Consider the following 19,142-nt stretch of genomic DNA (forward strand, 5'->3'; position numbering starts at 1 on the left):
TCCAAGCATCTCACTAATTAACCATGTGGAGACGAATGTGTGCTGTAGCTTAGAATATAGGTATACGCAGAGTCAGAGAAAAGGCATAGAAACATCGTGCATCGCGCCAGTTTCTGCCAAAACTTCTAAAATGTTACATGCATTTATTTCCCTTCATCGTAAAGATCCTATTAAAATGCTATTGAAGGCAACTTGCTAAAACATCAATAGAAAGTAGGTTCATCGTTAGTATTTAACGCTCAGCGTAGTAAGCATCGTTAGTATTTAACGCTCAGCAGCAACAGAAACAGGAAGTTGTCCGTGGGAGAACGTTCAAACGATGCACAAAGGCTCTAGCAGCGTGTTAAGTGCGCATCTTTCCACAACGCAGTAAACTTGGTCATAATAAAGAATAATGGTATCGCCCTAGCCTCTTTAATAAGAATAGGTACTTTACGTTCAAACGGTAGCCGTTGTTCAACTTTGCCGCACTATTTTGTCACTTTTCATTTTGAAGGTCTTTTTAACAGCCTCTTTCCTGATATTGTGCCTGTTACCCAGAATTACAGTATTACTGTTTACTCTTTACAACGGTAGGTTCCAGTTTATTAACATAAAAACCAATGCATGACCTTATTTGCACCCGAAATCAGGTAGCGCGCAACTGCGTGTACACGCACAAAACGTACTTGCGACTTTGTTCCGTCAATTAATAGTAACTGAAAAGCTTTAGCGTTCTAGGCAGCATCAAACAAAATATGCCCCTGACACGATAAACACTAAAATACACATAGTTCATTGACTCTGAAAGGATGTGACTTAAACAGGCGTCCTATAAAAGAAAAAGAAAAAAGGAACGCAATGAATATCTCTGTCACTATGAATATTGATTATTGTCAAGCAAATGTGTGAAGCTCTTTGATGATACCAAACACCGGAAAAGTGGGTTAAGTAAAAAATGTAAACCGACACAACACAGACAAGCTTGAAATAACGTCGCTTCCTGAATCGTAAGTCAAACTTACAGTTGAGAAAACTATCAATATGAAGAATATACAAAAAGCTTATATATATATATATATATATATATATATATATATATATATATATATATATATATATATATATATATAATTATATAAAATTATATATATATATATATATATATATATATATATATATATAAAGTATAAATTTGTCAGTATAATCTTACCTCAGCTGTTTTTTTGTTTTTTTCTTTTACTCCTTTAGAAGTGTCTTGTCTCTTGTCTATTGTGCGTCGCCGGGACGTTAAACAAAAACTGACCCGGTAAATTTAATTTATAAGATTTTCTTTCTGACCTTTGTGTCTTAAAATGGAAGCGCATTAGATATCAGCATGAGTGGAAAAACACCGGCCTGCCTCCCCAGCAACAGGAGAGAGAGCGTCTTCTTAAAGAGGCAGGTTCCTTCTTTCTTTCATTTCGCTTTCATTCTCTCCGCGCATGCTGGCGCGCACGCGCTCAATCGTTGCACTCAATCCGCCGAGAAGTCGTATTAAAAAGTGCACGTATGTTTTAAAGCATTTTATTTTTTAAAGTAAACATTATTTTATCTATTGTGTCATATTCATAATCATTTTCACATCACATTTCATTTTGGTATTATAGCGAATGTCCTTTGACAATTTCAAATGTGGCAGGTTAACCACTAAGAGAAACTATTTTATCAGGTCAAATATTTTATTACAACGAGTATTCAAGTAATTATAATAGCAATTATAAAAATTATAGGAAGAAAAAACATGTGAGATGATGCAATTGATGCCGAGAATTGGTTGCATTACTGAATGTAATTGAAAGTTAGATAAACAACAAAGAAAAAATAATGCTGGTGACATGTTTTAGATTTATAAGCATGTGTGAATATAAATCCATATTGTGGAATTTAAAAATAATGCAACTATAGAACTAAAATTATAATTATGTGTAATTATGGAACAAGGCCACACACTAAACCATATTTTATGACCAGAAACATTAGTCATTTATCTTAGGTAAACACATGGTTCATGGCCAAAGTCTGATTACCCGAATCATCTTAAAATACATGCATGCACCAATAACCTAACTTTATATGGAACGTCAAGAAATAAAAGCAAACATGTACTAAGAGCATGTCTCCTTAGTGATCTTTTCTCCTAAACATTAATAAATTGCAAACATTAACCTCAGAAACTCCTCATCATAGCTAATATTAAACTCATGTTCACACATCCACCAACCTGTTTTCATATATTTTAGTTGCTAAGATTAGACCAGGGCTATTATCTTTGGCTATCAGGATTCTGCCCAAAGCCATAACATAACCTTTATATGATGGTGTCATCTGTACCTATAGAGAAATGACTTGTTTAAAAGCCATAAACACAAATTCCATGGGTAGGCATATTTCAAGACAAAGATGTTTCTCTACTTTTGCCATTGCTTTTGAGCTATGAATTGAACTATAAGACCAAGCAGAAAGAAACACTGTAATATGCTCTGTTACATTGACTTTATACAAGCAGCAGAGAGAAAGAGACAGAGCGAGAAAGGCTATCATGACTGTATTAGTTTGGGATTTGTTTCTGAATTGTATACAATTGAATAACAATTCAATTGGCCTGTTATTGTCCTTACTGTGAAATTATGCACACACAAATGTTTAAAAACATTACCATTATTATTTGAATCTATGAATGTATAAAGCTATTTTGTTAGGAGATGCTGAATATTTCAGTGGAAGAATTGCCAAGAAACTTCATGCTTCCAGCTTTGGGTCAGTAACTTTAATTACACGCAAGCATGTAATTATTGAAAACAGAAATCTGTATGGATCCCAGTCATTCCATATGTCATACACTTTTGCCATTTATCATACATGTGCATCAGATAGAAGATCCTATTAATTGCTTGAAATTACTAATGTTTACATGCACCCACCCCCCATCACCCCAAAGTGTAGAGAAACACAAAGTAGATACTTATTTGGATTCAAGCTTTCATTTTGTCATGTGTTTCTTCAATGTTTATCAGCAGAGCTTGACCTTGATTGACTTTGTTTCATAGGCAGACTAACCACCACTGGATGCTACAAGTTGGTCTCTTTGTAAATGTTCACAAATTAGATCAATTTCAAGTTTCATTTTCAAACAGTTCGGTGGATCTGCCAGATATAAGACAAGGACGGGTTCTTCAAGGATGTTTTTTCTTCTATAGCAGTATATGGTGACCTTCTACACACACCCTCCAACCAGGTAGTCTCTCACTGCATCACAGAGCATATGTTATAAACTAAAGCATTTACATTTATAAGCATCTCTTGATAAAAGGAACGTAATAATGAATCACATATGTTTTTGGCTATTTCTGTGCCCTACATTTCTTGACCTGACATTGATTTAATGCTATCTTAATGAGAGGCCCGCAATCATTACAGCCTAAAACCTTTGCTCATTTCTGTTAAATGCTTAACTTTTTAAATGTTTGAGAATTTCACTATAAAACACCATATGGCTTCTGATTTTTTTCATCAGGTACCAACTGATCTGAGCTGAGTTATTAAAAGGCATAATCAGAGTTATGCTTCTTCTGCTGTCTCACAGTTCTTTTGGCAAATGGTTTCAGTCTAAACTGAAAACATTGAAAGACTTGGGCTACTGTCAAGTATTTTTTTCCAGGAGTTCTTCCTGCTTCCCTGAATTCCTGGTCACCAGATATAAATGTAACATGACATTATTGTCTGTGTTTGCTGGCTGCTTCTAGGAAACTTAGAAACCACTCATAGCTCATAGTGGTTTGCTGTTGACTTTTGATTTGCTGAAAGAATACTGGCTGTAAATATGATATGATAATGTGATCTAAGCCTCATCATGCACAGTAACAAACAACAAATGAAACATGATAGTGTGTTAATAGTCACATGGTGTGTAGACAAGGCATGTCCTGAATAATTTGGATGATTCTCTATTTTATTTAGCATGTCAGTATTTTTCCACAGCAAAAGAGGAACTCAAAAAAGGAAGTTAAGAATTTGCCCTATGAATTGTTTTCCTAACTCCCCTTTCTTCAGTTATAAAAAAAATGCCTATTGATTTTTTAAAGTGCTACTGGAGACACGACTACACAAGAATCTGCCTTTCTTTGAACAAAACTCAAATCACTCAAATAATAGTGAAGCTACTTACAGGGCAGTCAAAGAGCAAGCCATGTGACAGGAACTTCTGAAAAACAGTTCAGACTATGGTTTCCTGAAAAACACCAACTCAATGAAAGCTGTTAACAACTCTTATCACATTATGTGGTGTGCACAGTTCACAACACTAACATGCAAATACACTAAAGTAAACTCTAATGTGAATAAATAAACAAACAAACAAGCAAATATTTTTAGTGGAAGGCTATACTCTCCATGGGAAACATGGAAACATGGCTATACTCTCCATATTTGAGTGTACTTCACATAAAACATTTTTACTTATAAATCCCTATGAATATTTCTAAAAAGTCACTTTGTTATCTACAATTCATAACAAAGTATTATTTAAACTCTCCTTGATAAATTCCAGGAATACGTTGAGATAGTACAATTAAAAACTGTTAGCAAAATATCCAGGTAGATCATTACATCACCAGGTTTGGTCATTGTTTTATACACATTATTAAAAGACAGATTCATTTTTAAAATTATTTCAAAAGTTCCAACTTTACTCTTTCTTAAAACAAGAAGCTTCAAAATAAAAGTTATCTCTGTCACTGCATTTCATAAATCTGACACATGACCAAACTACTTAATTTGCTTATAAAACATTGTTGAGTCACTCATTTATGTAAGCAGCATTTGACAGAGTGTGCAGGCCCCACCCTCACTAGAAACAATGCAGCCAGTCTTTGAATTTTCATCTGGAAGGACGTAACCATGGTATAGCACTTTTAGAGATCATTGTTAGTGTGGCAAGTTGCCAGTGAGTTGCTCAAAAATTGTGAGCTATGGTGAGTTAGTATGGAAGCTAAAAGTGCCAAATGAAATACATCAGAGCAGACTTATTGATATGCAGTACACACTTGATATGGCTCTACCATCAAGCATGTGCTTTTATCGCACCACCAATCACACCACCACTAAACGCACAGCACAGACTGGATTATTTCTGCTTTGGAGTTTTGCATGCATTGAGATACAGTTGCAGTGACATTCCTTTTCTTCAAGGAATGTGTTTTTTGTGCCATTTTGAAATACAATCCAAACCTCACCTTTCCTTCATAGAGGGAGAGAAATGCAATAATTATCTGAAATTATAGGGAAATTCTATGGAGGTAGTAGTTATGAGTTCCACAGTACATGTGCAGACCTACTATTACAAAATCAGAAGATGAAGATTATTAGATATTCAGCCAATCAGAAAGTGAGATATTCAAAGACCCATTCACCTAACAATATTTAAGCTTTTTCCCTAACTTCTGTATATTCTGCCAGGGTGTGAATGTCAGAAGAACCAGAATAAGAGAATAATGTCTTCTTCATGTTTTCCTTCATGTTTCTTGCTTCTTAAGGTAAACCCTCAACCGCTGAATCTAATGAGCAGACATTCACATAGCTGTGGGTCTTGTCTCCACTGAGTGCTTGAAGAAGAATTCCTCATTAAAGTATAGTAAAATATTTTATCTACTCTGGCCTTTTCCTTTTCCAGTGGTTGGACTGAACCTCTTATAGTCATTCATCTTTTAACATAACAATCTCCAGAATGGTACAGATTTTATTTGCAGATTTTATTTGATGCAAATGATGTTCGATTTGTAATGTTGCCTGCTTGATTTGGATGCATATAGTACATTTATGACTTATGAATATTTGCAAGTGACAAAACGTTCCCTTGTTTTTGTTGCCATTAGTGATTTAAAACTAAATGTAGATTGCCCCTGTAAGGGTTCATTAGTGGATTTCCATCTGCTACAACTGAACCTGAATCATAATCACCTAGAACAAGTTTCATTCACAAACACATGTTATAAATTGCATTTACATCTTTATAAGACACTTCAGATTCCAGACTGTTAACCTGTAGACCGTAAAATCATTTTCATCCCTTTTAACACCTCATAGGGGTTGTTTAATGCTTTTCCAAGCTTTAGCTAAATGAACCTAGATCCACAAACAACCTCAGCAATCAGAGTTATGCAGGGACCAGATAAAGCAACTTTGGTGGCACCTGAGATGATCTGGGTTACTGTGCTGCACTTCAGTTTACTGATGCCAAATTGATTTCAAAATTAAGAAAGAAATTGTCAGAGATGGGAGGGGAATCTTTGCCACTCAACCAAAGATTAGATGTGTTTATAGTTGTGAATAGTTATTGTGGTATTCATAGTACCTTACATGCTTCAGATGGTCAGCCAGAGAGATGGAGATTTTATGGGTACACAATTATTTAAAAATGCATATAATCATTACATCACATCTTAACGTCCCGTTAAGATGCAATAAAAGCAGAGCAGTCTAATTAAAGGCCTTCCAGAATAAAAAACCTTAACTTACTTTTTGATTGTTTTTAGATCATGAAGAGCCCTTCAGTTGTCTGGAAAAGAGTTCCAATTTGGGGCCATGGCAGTACAATGCAGCCTCAGCCCCCTTTAGTGGGGTTTTGGGAAACACCAACGTGTTTTTTATCAACAGATCTGAGGGCCTATGAGGGTCCTAGCAATCATACTGCTGAGGTAAAGAGCAGCAAGATCATATAAGTGCATAAACAGTACTTACATGTACAGTTCACTCACTCCATGTAATCTATATTTTCATTTTCCACTTGTATTCATCCAGTGTGAATAAGTTATCTTACTCTTAGTGTTAGGGTTTTACTAAAGCTCCACTTTGCTGAAAAAAAGCAAATTGTCAGATCTCAAGAACTTTGTACATTTTCAATAGTTTGTGGGAAGTTATTTTTTCTAGAGGTTCTCTGTTGAAACAATCCTTAACACAAAGGTCAATGATTTGGTATGAAAATCTAGTTGTGGCATGCTGAGCTGTCCACCAAATTTAAATGAGATGAGAAACAGCGATAGTGTTTTTCCACAGCACAAGTTGGGGCGAGGGTGCCTGAATAATTCTTTGCATGGGTAAGCAAATTTGAAATCTCAGCCTACTACATCTCCTAATATCTGTATACATAATCACTCATCAATTACTCTACAAAGACTCAACAGCAAAGAATCCTCTGTTCTGTGTTATGGGTGGCTTGACTACAGTTCACAACATGAAATGCCACATATGAATGCCACATTTTGAGGTTTTTGACCTAGATTTTTTTTTTTATTATTGTTTGATTCATTTCACACCCAGGCCCTGACCATATTGTTCTCCAGGTCCTGAGCATAGTGTACACCAGATCCTGTGCTGTACTACAGGTTCCGAGCAAAGTGTAGTCCTCTAACAGTGTTATTAAGTGGAACCGGTTCAAACTATGCATCAGTATCCCTCCCTTCTTTTCAAACACATTTCTGTTGCTGAAATAAAGGAGTTCTTGATTCATTTCAAATTATTGTGTACTCTCATTTGCCTAATTTTCTAGTTGTTTTGAATTGTTCTGAATTCCACCTTCTTTTTGGATTTGGATGCCTGGTGTTTACGAATGGATTTGTGTTTATTTTTGTGTTAGTCTGGGAGTGGTAGTGTGTATGTGTGGTAGTGTGTTTTTCTGTTTGTTTGTTTTTGATTGTTGAAGCAAATCAGGTTTAGTTAGTTTTTAACAGGTTTTGTGGTTTTGCTTCTTTTTTTGGCCTTGGTTGGACATCAAGTTGAGACCCACATGTAAATATTGTAAAGGTACTAGTACTTGTGCAGCTGCACAGATACATGTGCCGTCTCTTGTAATCTCAAAGCTAGAATACTGCAACTTGTTACTTGCTGGTCTTCTTCAAAAAGCCATCAGACCTCTGCAGAATGTAGCAGTACAACTGGTCTCCAATCTTCTGAAGTTCACATGTCACTCCACTGCTGCACTCCCTTCTTTGGCTTCCAGTAGTTGCCTGCATCAGATTTAAAACCTTGATGCTTGCCTACAAAGCCAAAAATGGACCAGCCCATCCATACATGATGTCAATGGTCAAAGCCAAAGCTGTACCTTGAGTACTTTGAACCTTGCTTCAAGTCTCATGGAACAGAAGAATTGAGACTACTCTCTGTCCTGGCTCCCAGATGGTGGAACAAACTTCTACTGGCTCTCCAGACAAAGTCCCTTGCAGTCTTCAAACACAGACTGAAGAGCCATCTATTTGTGGAATATTTTAATGACCACTGATCCTGCACCTATGTTGAATAACTGAAACTATTACTTCTTGTAGGATATTGTTTTTTGCACTTATTGTTGTCTTTTATAGAGCTTATTTGTTTTTCACTTCTAGGCATCAGTACTGATCCCTGTATTTCAACAGCATTCTAGTTCAAGGGTATCTTGGACTCTAACCTACTGTACTAGCTTGAATGCATTCTATGAGTAAATTACAAAGCACTTTTGTAAGTCATTCAGGATAAGAGCATCTGCCAAATACCATAAATGTAAGTGTAAATGTAACTGTAAAAATCACTTTTTATTGATAATATATGCTATTTACATTTACCTCAATGCTCCTACACTCATCCCATTTATTCCTGTATAATCCATTATTAACCCATTATTAATTCCTTCAGCAATTCAGACCCTAGACTGAGTTAAAACAGTTTAACATTAGCATAGTTGTATCATGAGATGATCATGTGTTCAATTCTCAAAGTTCTGGCTAATTAAATTTTCTGTAACATATCCTTCATTCATGATGCACAGTGACACAGAATAACAACCAAACCAAAGGGCACATTCATTTTTCGATCTGCCTCTTCAAAGTAGATCACCTCTAATATAGCTTGGTGAGCCCTGCAGGATGCACAGTTTATTGGTGAGAGTCACTGGTGCAGTAGATCCAAAAGTAGCTGGCAAAGTGTCATTGAGAGTGACGTGGTGGCCTGACCTATGCGTGTATGAGTGGAGATAAAGATATCTTAGGATGTACGTGCATACTATGATCAAGTTTCAAAGGCAAAGAGTGTAATGTTCCAAACATGCCAATCAGTCAATCCTTAACTGCACTGACGCTCACACTGTAAGTGCCAGCGATGGCTGGGTGGATGTGGTTTTACTCGTGTTCCCAAATAGACTAGCTTCTATAAGATTGGGTTTCAACTGTAATCTTAGAATTCATTTGTGTGATTACAGTGTTTGTGTCATTAAACAGATATTCTAAATGCATTGTTTTATTGTTTGGGGGGGGGGGGGGGGGGGGTTGTGTAATTTTTAAAAAGTATGGAACCAGCTAGGATGCATAATGTTATGTTAGCCTGGCAAAAATCTACTCTCCTGAAGTTAGGCATCTTAAAGACATTCAGTGAACCAATTATAACCATCCATTTGTGTGCCAGAATTATGTCCCAGAAGACTGTGAGAGATTCTCTCCAATCTGTCATCTAAATGATTAGGATTACAGATTGTAAATGCAGAGACAGTTGCAGTGGATACATGCAGGGTTACTGTAAACACACTTACAGCATATTCAGAGACACCACAGCCTATAATGTACCTCAGAACTCAATCCACTCCTCAGTGTTTGTTGAAGGCCAGATCTTGCAGATTTACCAGCCTGCTTTTACCTGCTTTTATCTGCTCTGGCTTTTACTTGTCTATACATGCATCAGCATACAGGCATGTTGAGCTAAAGCCTCTTTTCCACTGTTGAGCCAAAAAGTTACTAAGGGCATGTCAAGCAGTCCCACAGCATTCCACAAGTGTTTTACTGGATAGACGAGGTGTGAATTGAAGGGCCTTTATAGAGTACCTTATAGGGTACCAGACATGTAAATGAATGTTCAGAAGTTTCTTAAAAATTTTAAAGCAGTGCATTAAAACTTAAATGACTAATTTTTTATTTGGTTTGTGGTTTGACTGCATCTAGTGTAGTTGCTGCTTTCATAGGCAGGACTAATTTAATGACAGTTAAAAGTAACTCCTGGTAATTTACTGCTTTCAGTTATATAATTCCACATGACTAGCACAGTATTGTGTATTTGTAATAAACAATTTGTTTGATCACTTCAACTGACAACTGTAATATTTACTGGAAAATATAATATATAATAAGGAATATTATACATTATATTTTCTTAACAATATAGGTTTGTGTGACTAATAACACATTTTAATATGTAATGAGATATATTTTTTCAGAAGGTTAACAAGAGGATCAGAGGTCAGTTTGCAGGACTGTTTCAGGGAGTTTAACTGCAGGCACTTAGACTTTGTCCAGTCAGTGTAATCCTCATTCCTGCCAAATTTATTTTAATATGATTCCATTTTTTTCTCCCATTTTCTCTCTCTCGTTCTCTCTCTCTCTCCTCTGATCTACTCAGATACTGAATGTAAAATGTAACCATGCAAACAAATCTATGAGAACAGTTCGGCAGTTTGTGCTCAAAGGCTTTTAAAAGAGCTACTGATTCATCCTACCTCTCCACAGATGGTGTTAAAGTTGCTATGGAAACTGGAGGCTTTATAGTGATTTTATCTGCTTTTCCAATGCCTTTTGGTTATAAAGGATGCTGAAAGACAACATCACACCACAAATCCCAAGTAACTTCAGTGGAGGGAAATGGTTGCATGTTTAGTATCTATGCTCTGCTTGTCATTTGCATGACAGCAGCAATATTTATCTATTAAGCGGTGTCTTACCGCATGACATTATATATAATCTAAAGCTTTATGACTGGTAAATGAATAGTTATTTTGTAAATGTGGTACTGATGATTCATGTTTAAACTTTCTATTTGTTAGTGTCATGCCTTGCATGCTGCCCAGCCAGGAACGCACACCCCTGAATCAATCACTGTCCTCAGCCACGTCCCCGCTTTCATTCTCCCACTTATTAATTATAACGTTCACCTGTTTGCACTTTATTTTCTCTTATTTAAATATCACAGACTGCAGCACAAACTCCAGCATTTTGCATTATAGATGGTTCTGCCTATGGTCAAGCCGCTGCTTTATACTACCATGTTATTTTTGGACTCTTTTTAAGCCTTTTTGTATGCTGTTTTTCTTAATAATGAGCTTCCATATTTTCCACCACTCACATCTCACTCTTGTGTTAAAATGTCACAGGTAGTTTGTGTTTGGGGGTATTTTTTCATTAGTTTTTATCTTTCTTCCTAAAATTGTTACAGATCTTGCCAAATTACCTATTATAATAGCTTGTATATTTGTACTGTGAAACTTGTTTCCACCAATGAACACCAATGCATTATTGCTGGCTCAGAGTAACTGGAAAACATCATATTCTAGAATCTTCTCTAAAGCACCTGTTCTTATAAACACTCAGAACATTATTTTTGAAGGCCATGAAACATTCTGTAAATTAACCCCCCCCCCCCCTCCATCTGTTGTCTGTGGGCTACATTCCTGACCTGCACCCAAAAAAGCTGCTTGGCTAGTCAAATTGTTTTCAGTGCTGCTCAGCTTTTGTCATAATTGGATGGAGCCAAAATGAATTTCAGGAAATGACTGGTGTCTATTTCAGGAAAAGACTGGTGACGCATTAACAAAGGCTAACTTTTATGACATTCATGAACCTTCTGAGCATACTTTTGATGGTTAGGTTTAATTGTAGCATTGTCTTAAAATTACATAACAGCCGTGTCCTTGGAGACCATGCAGATAAGAATTCAGATGGAATGTAATTACAGATTTATACAATTTTTTGTGGAATATCAAAAGGTTTGATGAAAACATTTAATGTGACTTTAACGATAAGGGTTTTCTTGGAAAGCTCGTTATGTTTGATTCTACTTGGAAAAATGTTTCTGACCAGATTTTTAAGAGTATCAGTAGATGACAGAAGTAAGAAGTGAGTTTAGATTAAACCAAGGAAAAGACTTTCAAATTAACATCCTTCCAATTTTGCCCCTGGTGGATGTGAAAAGCATGTAAAATATCATGCACAAATCCCCTTCCCCTAGTTAAATGTGTTGTAGTACTTTTCTATTGTCCTCCTATACTTGTATTTTTAATAATATACTCTTCAAAATTCTACTTATAATTGTTTCAACAATTGTTTCAGAAACGACATTTTTTAAATAGGTGGTTGTATAATAGATTAACAGTGTTACGTTTTTTTGGCTGTGACATTCTTATGCTCACTTTACCAAGTAGCATGAAGTCATGAACCATTTTTCCATAAACTGACCAAATTGTGAAACCATTTTTCCATAAACTGACAAAAAACATATTATTCTGATATGTAGAATTCTCTCTACACCATGAATGGTTGTGCAAAATTGAGACATTTATGAACACATTACAATTTGGCAAATAACTGTGAAAAGGTCAGCATCAGATCCCCTATATCAGATTCCCTAGAAGTCTTTTCAGAACCTATTTAAGGAAATTTATTTGTAAACAGTCATTTTTTTAAAGCTTATAAAATTGTCATTGACTAATTGAATTGACTGGAACTAGTAATACTAGTAACAGACAAAAAGCCTCACCATGTTTAGTTTTACTGGAAGGTTTCCTCAAACATTCAAAGAAATAAGGACTCCAATTGAAATGTAATTTAAGTCTTTAGAACCAGCAAACATTTGTTTTCATTGGTTAATCTATCCATGTTTTTCTCTTTCTTAGTAACATCTGTGCATTTTTAATAAGTTCCAGATGAGAAACTCAGTGACACTGCATTGTTCACATTACTGTGGAGAGACTGCATGAAATGTAGAGTGCTAATACTTTTCCTGAGAGATGTTGGCTCCTTCTCCCTGTGCTCTAGTCCAACAATCTTTGGCATGAATCCTCAAGAACTTGTTGATAGCCGAAAGGAATTTCCACATTTTTTATTTCTTTTGATGCTAAAATTAAACTTTTTCCCTAATAAACATCCATGTGGACAGGCTGTATTTTATTCCAGATAAATGTGGCTGCTGGAAATAGCCATGTTTGTTCCTCTATTCCTGAGCAGCATGAAATTAGGTTTTGCTTGCATGCCCTCCATTAGTTTAAAATTATTAGATCTGGCATACTGCTTCTACCCTTTGGGAATGGTTTTTTTTTTTTTTTTAAATGCAGTCTCCTTTTCCCTGGGATGTCTGGTCTAACTGATGTTCTGGAAGCCTAATGTTTCCTTAGTATTGTTATTTACTTTAACAAATAAAAATCTTGGCCAATTCAAGGGCCATTTTTGACAAGTGTGAAAAATGCCTGCACTTAGTCTTTTCTTTTCGCAACATGTCCAGTATTACTGGTTTCACTGATATCAGACATTACTGATTTTGATGCGTTTGTAGCAAGGACTACAAGGGATCAGATAGGCATTTAAAAACAGATGGCCAAAAAGTTTCATAAATGTCTTAGAAATATAAAACATTTATCACATCAAAGAAACTTCACAAATGTGAGACCTATGACATTATACTACACTACATATTCCAGTTTCAGTAAGTAAGATAAGAAATTAAGCCTGACCATGATCTATATCATAATAAAGGTACCTTCTGCCTAAAACTTCAGAAATATTGGGTCACTAACATAACCAAAACTTTGTACAAGCAAACATCTAGGGATAGAGGTATTTAGATCTCCTAGATACTAGTTTAGTCATTCCCCTGCTCTAATGCACAAATTCCAGCATAAAAATTTTAATATGCATTTATGTTTTATCCTAATAGGCAAAAATAGGATTGATATTAGGAATGGGATTACATTTCTCACAGTCCCCGTTGGAAAAAAATGAAATGTTAAATTAAATTGTCTCCTTAATTAAATTATATCCCACTTGATAGCTGATGTACATATGGAATAATACATACATTTGAATGAGAGTCCTACTACTGAACCCTGAGTAAAACCCCTAGTCACTAGAGACATTTAATATACCACCTGTTAAAGAAGCTGGATTCAAACCACTTGAAAGCTGGGTTTTGCAGTCAAATGGAGTCTTTTGATGAGCATGTTTATGAAGATACTGTGTACAAACTTTGGTTATAATTGGTTATATAGTAATATTAGCTATGCTAATCAGACTGTTCTAGACTGAATAGATTAGTTTTTTAGTTCAGTGCTGACTGACTAATGGCCATTGTAGTGATGCAGTCAGACAAACAAGGGCAAGTCTGATTGCAGGGATGCTTAAGTGTGAATCAAGACTGTCAAGTAGTGAAATGCAAATTTTCCTCAAAGGCAACTTGAAATTAGCTTACTAGAACTTTAAGTGATTGCAGGCCATGGTACACATTGCTCTAAACTACTTATAAAGCTCAGTATAATGAAAAGAACTAATCATAATGTTCATTAGCATTAATGAACAAGGGGAAGATCCAGAGCCCATCCCAGAGAGATGATGTCATCCAAATAAAGGGATGTAAGAGTCATCTGCATAAGCATTTCCCTTCATGAAAAAGTGTTTTTAAAAAGATGTAAAACTAGTTCTTCTACTAAAATCCCATATGGCTGTAATGACAAACATTTTAACTTTGTATAAAAGATTATGTCAACTTTTGGTAGAGTCTTTATAGCCAGTTTTCACTTTGTCCTCACACATCACTGATCTTTAAATTGTCCATATAAATATATAATATGATTTAACTCTTATTTTACCAAAACAGTGGCTGGATGAAATGGAAGAAGCTGGTCAACATTTTGTGCAATTCAAAAGTTCATCATTTTGGCCATTTTAGTTTCCGTTTATGTTTATGTTATCCCTGTCCATGTTAAGCAGCACAATATCTTTATCTTTCGTTCACAAGAGGTACTATTACTTATCAACTACAATGATGTCATTGTTATTTGTGGACCAAAAGCTAAAGTTAAAGGCATTTAATCCTTAGTTCCACCTTTTGCAGTGCTTCTATCATGTGACACAATTACTGTGCACTTCCTCCTGATAAGGGCTGTAGCCAAGGTATCTGAACGCACTCTTATCTTGTGCCATGCCACATTGCCTTTTACAGTGCTTATCTGTCGTGCTAATATGTCTGACACCCTCACAAGTCACAGATGAGCAGGTTGCATTCACAGACACACCAGTCACCAATGTTGGCACATTCCTGTCCAGCAAGAAAACACTGGCTATATCAAGGGATGCTGAAAGCAACAATAAAAGGGTTGCTTTTATTGCTGAAACTTTGTTTGTTGGTTGCTTGCTTTTTAGACTAAATCTACAGTGCTATTTGTACTTATGGTAAAAAGTCATGGAAATTTGCATTATTCTGATAGCGGGTATACATGACTTAATTCCCCAAAAAGTCAGCACTCAGACATAGGTTTTTGTCTGGTCATGGGGTCTGGTCATGGGGCAGGGGTTGGCTCTAAGCATGTTAGACCTGTTCTCTCTCTTCTATTTGCATGTTTTAAAGAGAACTAGCGTGTCACTTTAGACTTTGATAAATCCTTGTGAACATCTTTAAAACTTGTCTTGCAATATTGTTGTTTGGCAACTTCATTCAAAAATATGGGTTGGTGTAAATGTTCCTTGGCAGTCGCTTTGTTGGATAGGCTGGTAGTTGTATTATTCCTTCAGTAAAAACATACCAGTTTTTAAGTGTGTGGCATTGTACAACTCTACATTATGATGGGGTTAATGACAGAACTTATGTGATATCGCAAATTGCATTAGAAAGGATACCCAAGAACAATCAGGTCAGCAGCTGGGCTTAAATCATGTAGACTTGAAATGGTGACATGAGGCTTGAGACTGGCTAAACTTAGCATCTCTTTGAGAAATCATTCCAACTTCTGATGTCTTCGGAACAGCAAATTCCAAAAATTAGGCACATGACCGGTATGTGGAATTCAGATCTTTCAGTTCAGTTTCATACCTGGCTTACCATTCTGCCAAAAGAAGAGTTTAATTGATTGAAATCTCCCTATATTTCTATTATAATGAGCCTCTTTTTTATTAGCAGACTCAGCCTGCTATTGCAATAGTCCCAAAATTGTACCTCTTTATTACATTTACCAGACTGTAAATTTGGGTTACTGCTAATTAGTCAAGTGACATTTATTTATACAGTACTTTTTATAAGTAGGGGTCCAAATGTTTGGGTCCAGATATCTAATGAGCAAGCCAGTGGCAACAGTGACAAGGAAAAACTCCCTGGGCAGAATTAAGTAAGAAATCTTGAGAGGACCAAGACTCAAGAAGGAGCCCATCCTCCTACATTCACTCCATATTAAATGTATTTTAGCTGCTATTGATCATCCGAGACTTAAAGATAAAAATAACATTTAACTGCCAAACAGGTAAACTGAGCTTTTCAGTGTCTCTGTGGTAGCTGAGTAAATGACACATTTACTGCAGCACGTCCCACATGGCAACAATAAATTTAAAGGCGTGATGTGACCATTCCAGGTTGCAAAGCATATAACTAGCACTGTACCAATTATCAATCATGCTGTCCTGTCATTAAAATGTCACCAAAACATTGTCACATGCTATAAAACAGGGAAAGAAATCACTCTAGTACAGACTCTCTCCAAGTTAAAGTTGTCTCAAACATCAAGCACTCCTCCAAAAAATGTTTTATGATCAGTCTTTTTTTAAGGTCAATTAAATCTAACTGTGCGTGTTATATATGTGTCATACACCTAGATCAATTCCCAGCCTTTTACAGTAACTTCCCTCTAAAATAGCGTAGCTGTGATTTATGTGGCCAGAGTGACAAGCCCTCCACCCTTGAGTCACTGCAGTCTGTCTGTTATTTACAAGCCTGGGCCATTGAGGTGAAAGTCTATCTCTTTACCTCATTGCATCCATGCAGCCCACCTGTCCTCAGTCCAGGGGGTGGGTGGAGGTGGGTGAGGGTGGTGTTGAATGTGGCGCAAATTGATGGCCATGTGCTTTCTAGAGCTCCATATTGCCTTTGTATTTCAGAGTACTGATCAGCGTACTATAAGAAAAGAAGAGAATGATTCAGAGGCAAGGGTACACATGATGCAGGTCAAGCACTTTTAGTAATGATCTGTTCATCATAGATAGGGGCCATGGAGATTTATGGGACAGGGATCTATACACCAGGACATTTCAGAGTCATAAAAAAAGGCACCAAGAGATGCTGACGTTTGGGAGACTTTTTTTTTATAAATAGCAGTTGTCATTTTATTAATTATAAATATATAAATATTTTGCAAAAGGTCATCTACCATCAGGTTTCTGTGTTACTGCACCTTATAATTACAAAGGAAAATGCTGCATTCTGGATGACAGTATCCACCGTGATAATAAATTGCTCCCCAGAATTGTTCTCGTCAGCTTCTCACTCTTCATCTGGCCAGCTGCCGGGTATCCATGGCCTGAACGGAAAACCAGCGCATCCTGTCTGGCTCCCTCTTAAACTTTCCACCCTTTTATTTTGGCATGACAAGCCCCCCATCATCTGCCAGAAGAAACAAAAAACAAGGGGAAAATGAAAAAAAAAAAAGCCAAGTTATAGAGCAAACATTTCATGCACTCCATCAGCCCACAGCCACTGTGTTGAGCATCATCCTGAGCCAGGCAATTCCGTGCTATGGGGAATGAACTGCTTGGCTTCTGCTCAAACAGTAATATGCTGTTTGTCACTTCAAAACTAATATACCCCAGAGTAGTGAGCTGTCAGAAAGTAGATCCAACCCTTCAGGCCAAAGACCCCAGGAGTAAGAGTCTTTGATACAGAATATGACTGGTGGGGGTATATTGTTCTACATAGATCATTTTGGTTGTATTTTTTAAGATATAAGGTCTTACATATTTGACAGAATGCCAATGATAATTGCCATTTTCAGTGTTAATGAAAGTGTGGGTCATAATAAAGTTTAAGGTTTAAGATTGAAACTTGAGGTGCTCTGGACATTTTAAAATTTTGAGTGAGCAATACAATCTCTAAAATGCTCTTGAATGTGTAAAGGAGGGTGCTCTGCAATAGGTATGAATATAAATGGTTCTTGTTTGGTATAAAAACACTTTTTGTTCTGCTTTGCTGTTCTTAAAACAGGGTAAAATGAATAATAAAAATATTCACTTCAAACATACGCCACTAGAAACTAAGAAAAAAGCTAAGAAAAAGCTATCAAATAAAAGTAATCTTTGAGGCATGACTTGTGAGTAAACAACACAGTGATTTATGACTTTCACATGGGGAATCGTGCTAATGTGGTTGAGTCTGGTGTTTACAGCAATTACAGTGAATTTAAAAAAAGAGAGACAGAGGTCAGTAAACCATGAAATCATTTTTATGTCAACATAAAACTTGTTAGTGGTTACCAAAGTTCAATTGAGACTTTTTTCAAGACATGCGTTTCCTAAAGAGATCTTTATTTTCAGAGCGCTCCATTACACTGATATTACATTGTATGCACCAGAGCAAATGCATTGCCTCTAACTCTTCATTGTTTTTCTGTTCAAGTAACATATTTCATCAGGTAAAATATTTTTCAGAACACAGCTGGGGGAAATGACCCCTGCGTTCCAAAAAATCTCATTAGGGAATAGAATTTACATGGTCATTTGAGCTGCCTCCCCTACTGTTCCAGAATGGGTAGACATTGGCATTGTTTGAGTTAAAAGGGGGCAAATCTCCCAAATGTACACAGGGGTTCTGGATCAGGGGACTAAGTCAGCTTTATAGAATAGAGTCTGCAAATCATGCATAAAGCACACACACACACATACACACACCCACACATTCTCACAAACATACACAGTCACGCATGTACTGAGATCATGAGAAAGCTATAATGTAATCATTATTTATACTTTATATCATTACAAAGTGTGTTTCTCTTGGTTAGATCTGCTAAACTATAGTTCACTGCAGCATTAAAAAGCTACGTATTATTCATGAAGATCAAAGTCTCTTAGGGGGTCATACTGCCTAAACTGCCGTAATGGTGCTGTTCTGTTTGCAGATCAGTCAGCCACTCAAGATAAGGAGCATTTTAAAAGAGAACAAAGCCCTTAATTTAGACCAGGGGCCAGAAACAGGATATGGATACGGCCCTATAATAAACTCCTCTCTGTCCTTACTAGAGCTTTAAAAAAACTAGAGCATTGTGCAGTTTTGTCCGTCGCAAGGTAGCACAGGAATCCAGTAATTCATCT

The 19,142-nt window shown here is 36.3% G+C and overlaps 1 protein-coding gene and 1 long non-coding RNA gene across 2 annotated transcripts in view; one reads left to right on the forward strand and one right to left on the reverse strand.

Annotated features, from left to right (window-relative positions):
• Positions 1-1,345, reverse strand: part of slc6a6b (solute carrier family 6 member 6b) — a 28,217-nt gene extending 26,872 nt beyond the window's left edge. Inside the window, exon 1 of the mRNA XM_035520136.2 lies at positions 1,193-1,345. The gene's annotated coding sequence lies outside the window, so the exon portion shown is untranslated. The remainder of the gene's footprint in view (positions 1-1,192) is intronic.
• Positions 1,342-9,150, forward strand: LOC145653066 (uncharacterized). Its single transcript, XR_014119376.1, has 3 exons — positions 1,342-1,419; positions 3,156-3,256; positions 5,553-9,150. It is a non-coding gene; the product is annotated as an uncharacterized LOC145653066 (long non-coding RNA).
• The last annotated feature ends 9,992 nt before the right edge of the window (positions 9,151-19,142 follow it).

The sequence above is a fragment of the Electrophorus electricus genome, chromosome 22, assembly GCF_041902795.1.
Source record: "Electrophorus electricus isolate QZ-2024a chromosome 22, ASM4190279v1, whole genome shotgun sequence".
NCBI classification, from domain to species: domain Eukaryota; kingdom Metazoa; phylum Chordata; class Actinopteri; order Gymnotiformes; family Gymnotidae; genus Electrophorus; species Electrophorus electricus.